Here is a 6,729-nt window from a genome sequence, read left to right as displayed (position 1 = left end):
GGACAATGCCACGCAATGTCTTTTCCAAGTTTTCGTTTCACTTGGGATGTAGGGGCAGAAATTAGGTTATTTTACATGCCATAATTTAAAAGAGAGGAAGCGATCAATTAAAAAAATTGATTAGAGAAATAAAAATTCGTGGTTAGTAGATTATTTGATGTTGCTATATCACGAAAGTTGATGACACGCTCCGATCCCGATGTCCGGAGGATAGCGGGATGACCACGTGTTGGCCGACACCCGAGGATGACGCAAACCATTTAATGAATACATATGCTGAGGACATGTGAAACATACGTATAAATTTCGCTTGAACTACTCATAATGTAAAATTCAAATACAAACCTTACCAAAGTATTATAATAATATTCAGTCGTTAATAAAATGATAGTGATAATGCATGACATGTTCAGAGCATACATCTAATTCAGAATAGAAGTGGAAGGTGTAACAGAAAGTGCTATTACAAGTGATGACAAAAGCAGAGAGGATGGCACGATATCATTAGTAGGGGAATGCCTCGTAGCTCGGATCATATGTCTCGTTCCTATGTCTTGAGGAGGCGCAAAACAAAATATGAGTAGACCAAGTTGATATATAAATAGTACTAATATAATTATTCAACTACGTACTAACCCCCAAAGTTTATGAAAACTCATATTGCATAATAAGTAGTAGGTTTTCCGAAAACCCTAGCATGCCATAAAACATTTCATAAAACATATATCGTATATAATGTGTTTAGTAGTGGTATATATATTAGGCATATATATATATATATATATAATATTTGTTTCGCTCAAAGGCATATAGAACACTTCTCCATTCATCCAACGGTTCTACATCACGCACCCGTGGGCATTATCATTTGTCCGTATGCATTACATCTCCCGGCCAAAGCCAATATAAGTATCTTTCGACCTGTAGGCCCCTACATCACCCAACCGAAGCCAATATATAGATATCATTCAACCCGTAGGCCTCTACATCACCCAACCGAAACCAATATAGATATCATTCGCCTGTAGGCAGATCATATGAGTAACCACTAAGTAAGTACATAAAAACATTAACATAATATTTCTACTATATATATATATATATCTTAATCGCAGTTCGGTAGCTACAAAGTCATATTGTAAAACCTATTCGTAGTATATAGTCATCAATCATATATACTACGAAGAACGTAAAGTCGATAAAGTATGGTATTCCAAAATATTCTCAGTAAAGCATGATATCTCATAAAGTGTAAATCTAATTTACTAATAAACATTTCATGAAACGTAACCATTAAATCATGCTTTTCATGTATGCATTTCTAATAATACATTTATGCATTTTGGAAGGGGTCCACTCATAGATAATCCGTCGTCGAAGAGCTGCGCGAAATATAAGGGACATAAACGCCTCTAATAATTGTACCTAAGCACATAAAGGGTCCAATTAATAAAAATCTACTATAATGATTGAATCTCGGAAAACGGACGTCATAAATGGATTCAGGACGTCGAAAAACATAAGGGGGGACCTTGGGTACCCCTACGTGCCCTCACGCGTCGCCACAAAGTGGCGGCCCCGGCGACCACGTGCTGAGATGGGTCGTTGGAAAGTTAGCTAGAAAAGTCGTCAGCGACGGCGGAACATAGTGCCTCTGGCGGAGGCGCATGTGCTCCACGCACCGGCATATGCCTGCCCTCACACACAGGCCCACGCGTGGCTTGGAGTTTGGGATCCGACCGGGTTTGGGTCGGATCTGAGTCCTGGGTTGGGCTTGGTTACTAGGCTGGGTTCAGTGGGTTTGGGCCTAGGTTTATTGGGCCGAAAGCCTAAGTCAGCACGGCCCAAATGGCTGGGTTCAAAGGGATTTTGGGCTTGGGTTCTAACGGGTTTTTGGCTTGAAAGCTCGACCCAAAGCTTTGGGCTAGAGGACCCAGTTTAGGGTCTCGAGTCAGGTATAACCCGATTTTGCTAAGGAGAAGATCGGAGTTTCCCGAGCTTTGATCGACTCCGTTACCCAACTAGACTTGATGATCTACCCCTAGAATTGAAGCTACGAGAGAGATGAAGAGGTTCGTACCTAGAACACGCCTTGAGGTGGCCAGAGTTGGCCTAATTTTGGCTTGAAGGCCACGGGGTCTGCCAGAGCACTTTCTGGGTTCTCTGTGCTTCACAGAGGATGAGGAAGAGAGAGCATTGAGTGAGGTGATGGTGGAGGGTGGTGTTGTCGACCATCGTTGTCTCGATCTTGGGTGTGTGTAGGTTCGGGGAGAGGGAGAGGGAGAGAGAGAGAGAATGAGAGAATGAGAGAATGAGATGAGATAAAGAGTGACTCGGGGGATAAGAGAGAAGAGAGAATGAGATAGAAGGTGGGGGTGGTGCCACGTGGTAAGCAAAGAGAGAGAGAGATGAAGTGTCATAAATGTCACATCCCGGCCTGGGTCCACCACATCCCGGGCCCGTTCCACCAACGTAGCATGATATTGTCCGCTTTGGGCTTACCATTCCCTCACGGTTTTGTTTCTGGGAACTCACGAGCAACTTCCCAGTGGGTCACCCATCATGGGAGTGCTTTAGCCCCATTCTCGCTTAACTTCGAAGTTCCTACGAAACCCGAAGCCAGTGAACTCCCAAAATGCCTCGTGCTAGGTAGGGATGGGAATATACATTTAAGGATCACTCCCCGGGGGATGTGGAATGTCACAATCCACCCCCCTTAAGGGCCCGACGTCCTCGTCGGCACACTTCCGGCCAGGGATTGGCTCTGATACCATTTGTCACATCCCGGTCTGAGTCCACCACATCCCGGGCCCATTCCACCACCGTAGCATGATATTATCCGCTTTGGGCTTACCATTCCCTCACGGTTTTGTTTTTGGAAACTCACGAGCAACTTCCCAGTAGGTCGCCCATCCTAAGAGTGCTCTGGCCTCCTTCTCGCTTAACTTCGGAGATCCTACGGAACCCGAAGCCAGTGAGCTCCCAAAAAGCCTCATGCTAGGTAGGAATGAGAATATACATTTAAGGATCACTTCCCTGGGCGATGTGGGATGTCACAATAAAATAATAACGAAAAATCTAAAAAGGGAGTGGTGATGGATATGGGGCAAAATGGTAATCTCATAATTCTTGTTAATATGAAATTAAAATTAATTTAGGGCAGGGTTTCACAGTTGATGTTTTGGAATTTTCAGGCTGTTCAATTAACACAACTTTTCATTAGCATATCTTTTTTGGGCCCAAGTTGAATTTGCTGCTACAAGACTCATTGTGCTCACATAGTTTATAGATTATTTGTTGCTACATGACTCAGGCCCAGTTTGGTATTGTTTTATTCACCAAAAATCGCTTAACTTTAAAGTTAAGCAATAAAAAAATGTTTGGTAAACATAAAATATACTGCTTATTTTAAAAGTAATGACCTCTAGACAACAGGTTTTAAAAGCACCATGTAGGTTGCTTTTAAAAGCTGCTTTAATAAAAAGCGGAGTTGAGCCTTTAGAATATTTTTAATTCCTATAATAAGCTCATTAATTTTAAACAATGACATTATTTCTCCTTCTACACATTGTTTTTACACTTTTTTTTTTGTACTCACAACACTTTTAAAAATACAGTATAACAAATGTTCAACTACTTTATTTTGCATTTGATTGTTCTTAAATCACAACATAATCAATTTATTAAAAAAACTCAACAATCCTAAACTGGCCCTCATTGCTTTGGTATGAGCTGTAACATCCCACATCGCCCAGGGGAGTGATCCTTAAATGTATATTCTCATCCCTACCTAGCACGAGGCCTTTTGGGAGCTCACTGGCTTCGAGTTCCGTCGGAACTCAGAAGTTAAGCGAGAAGGAGGCCAGAGTACTCCCAGGATGGGTGACCCACTGGGAAGTTGCTCGTGAGTTCTCAAAAACAAAACCGTGAGGCTTTGGTAAGCCCAAAGCGGACAATATCGTGCTACGGTGGTGGAGCGGGCCTGGGATGTGGTCCGCCCCGGGCCGGGATGTGACATGAGCTCAGACATAATTTGGAGGAATTATGTCGTTTGCTATTTTTAATATGAGATTTTATAATTTTAGTACAATTTTGATCTTTTGTTATTTGCTTTTTTTTTTTTTCCTTATTTTGATTCCTAGGGTTTCTAGGTTAAGTTACACCATAAAAAGGTCAAATTGGCCTTAGGTTTGTAATCTTCAAAACATTTACTTTCGTGAAATAGTAGCAACAAATAATCTACTAATCCTCGAATTTCCAATTTTTCAATTGATTTTCTTGATTGAATGTACATTCCTCTTTTTTTTTTTTTTTTTTTTTTTAATTTTTTTTATGGCATGTAAAATAAAGAATTGTTATTAGTACTCCAAAAATCTCATTCTAAACTTCAAACTTTCTATATTTGGAAAGAAAAATACACTTGTAAGGAGTGTAGAATAAGATTTTTGGAATACCAATAACATTTCCCGTAAAATAACCCAATTTCTTTCCTACATCAACTTGTGGCCTTCATGTTATTGTCTCCTGCAAACGTGTGCGGTTTGCATTTGTTTGCCCAAGAAATGGATGAATTTCGATATCGAAATTATTTATTTGTTTCGGATATTGTCGTGCTTGAATTGAAAGCAAACTTGTGGACCAAAAACATCAATTTCATCTTCTAATTAATGAGATAAGATCATATGACATCGTGACCAATCCATCCTCAATAAATCATGTAAACATATTTTTTGTCAAAAAAACAAAAAAAAATATGAATAAGATGAGATGGAAAATGTTTTTGAGAAATGTTGAAGGAACTCGCTAAAAATGAGTCTCTTCATGGATTTATTGTCATTAAGTGTTTTTGGCATAGATAATGCTAAAGAGACTAAAATTTTAAACCAAATTATGTGGATGTTGATAATTGAATTATTACTTAAATGTTGATTAATGCACTGGCGGAGCAATGATTTTACGTGAGGAGGGGCCTCACAATTGTTAAAAAAATAGATAGTACGTACAAGACAATATAATACATACTTGGAGTTGTGAGCTAATTAAATTTTTTTTTTATAGGTGCTAAATGCTTTTTTCATGTTGAAATTAATCTTCCAATATCAAGTTAATATAGAGTAGTAAATCAAAATTTAAGAGGATTAAGAGAAATTAACCTTCCAATATCAAGTCAATAAAAATGCTAGAGACCAACTTTTTAGACCATATTTTGGAGACCAATGTGGTGGTTAATGATTTAAAGAAATAATCCAATTATTAACCGCTATATAATCATGTGATCCCAAAATATGGTTCAAGTAGATGATCTCTCTAAGACCACCCCAAGTCAAGATAGAATAAATTGGGAATTTTCAAACCAAAAATGAGAAGAATGAATTGGAAACTTGGAGAACAAAATATGTCAAATTCTAAAAACTAAGTAAAAGTTACAAAGAACAGAGAGATTTACAAACCTTAAAATTGTTGTGGGCTGGGAGCTTCAAGGACAAAATATTTGAAATTTCAAGAAGGGGAGGAAGAAAAGCTCAAAGTTTATTATTCTTCGGTTGGCAAAGTAAAAGAATATTATTTTGATAAAACTAAATTAGACTTTAGATTTTATAGTTTAAGAGTTATTGATTTGTTTATAAATAAGATGCTTAGTTTTAGGATGAGTGTTGTTGGGATTGAAAAGAAAAAGAGACATCTTGTTTTATTTATTGGTGAATAGAATTAGGAATTTTGTGTATACTAAAAAAGTATAATATTAAGTTTACCAAAAAAAAAAAGGAAATATAATACATATGATACTAAATATTTTGAAAAAGTAAGGGTAGGCCTAGGCCAATGCTGGCCTTGTAGTGCCTCCGTCGCTGGATTAACGTACTTATTTCTTAACGACGACACATCATTTGGTTTGCAAATTCGGTCTCCTTAGCATTCTCATTTTGGCACAATGTTTTATAACATTGGTACATAAATTTACATTAAATTGTGAGGTAATAGAGAGTCAATGGAGAGTCCCACTTTTGAGAGTCCCCTTAATATTTTTCAATGTTTTTTTACAAGAAACAATAGTTTGAAATTTTCAATGACCAATTAAAATAAATATAAAAGTGTCAATTGAGTATAATGCTGTAGTAACTAAGAAAATAATCTCTAACCAATTTGCTAAAACAGACAATTGTTGTAAACTTCTAAACGGCTACCACATGTACAAAAACTACAAATGTTTATTATAAGAGGAGAAACAAATACAGACGGTATTAGCACTTAAATCCTCAAATGTAAAAATGAATGTTCTTAACTGATTAAATTACGCTCCCCTTACACGATAATCATAATTATTGATAGATGGAATTGACTTTTTTTCTTCTCTTAATTGATTTATGTGGCCATAAAGCACCAAATTGGTTGATAAAATGAACTTTTCCCCCTTAATATGATTAATTGATTACTATTCACAATCAAGCATCAAAGGAATACTAATAAATTTTAAATCTGTGGTTCATGAGAGTCGTGCCCGAGACCTTTTTTTACACTTGGAAAGAAATGTCAATAGACAATAATACTAATGTTACACTAATTTTTTTATTTATGCATAAAGAAATAAAATTTACTTTCACTACTTCACTTCAACATGGAATTATTTCAATTTTAAATTACAGTGTTGCTCTGTTATTATCATTACAGTATAGTATTAGTCATTTTTATTTGTAAGTAGAATATCAAATTCAACTCCTATGAATGATG

Source organism: Malus domestica, chromosome 06, assembly GCF_042453785.1.
Source record: "Malus domestica chromosome 06, GDT2T_hap1".
Classification (NCBI taxonomy): Eukaryota; Viridiplantae; Streptophyta; class Magnoliopsida; order Rosales; family Rosaceae; genus Malus; species Malus domestica.
Note: the sequence above shows the minus strand (reverse complement) of the source record.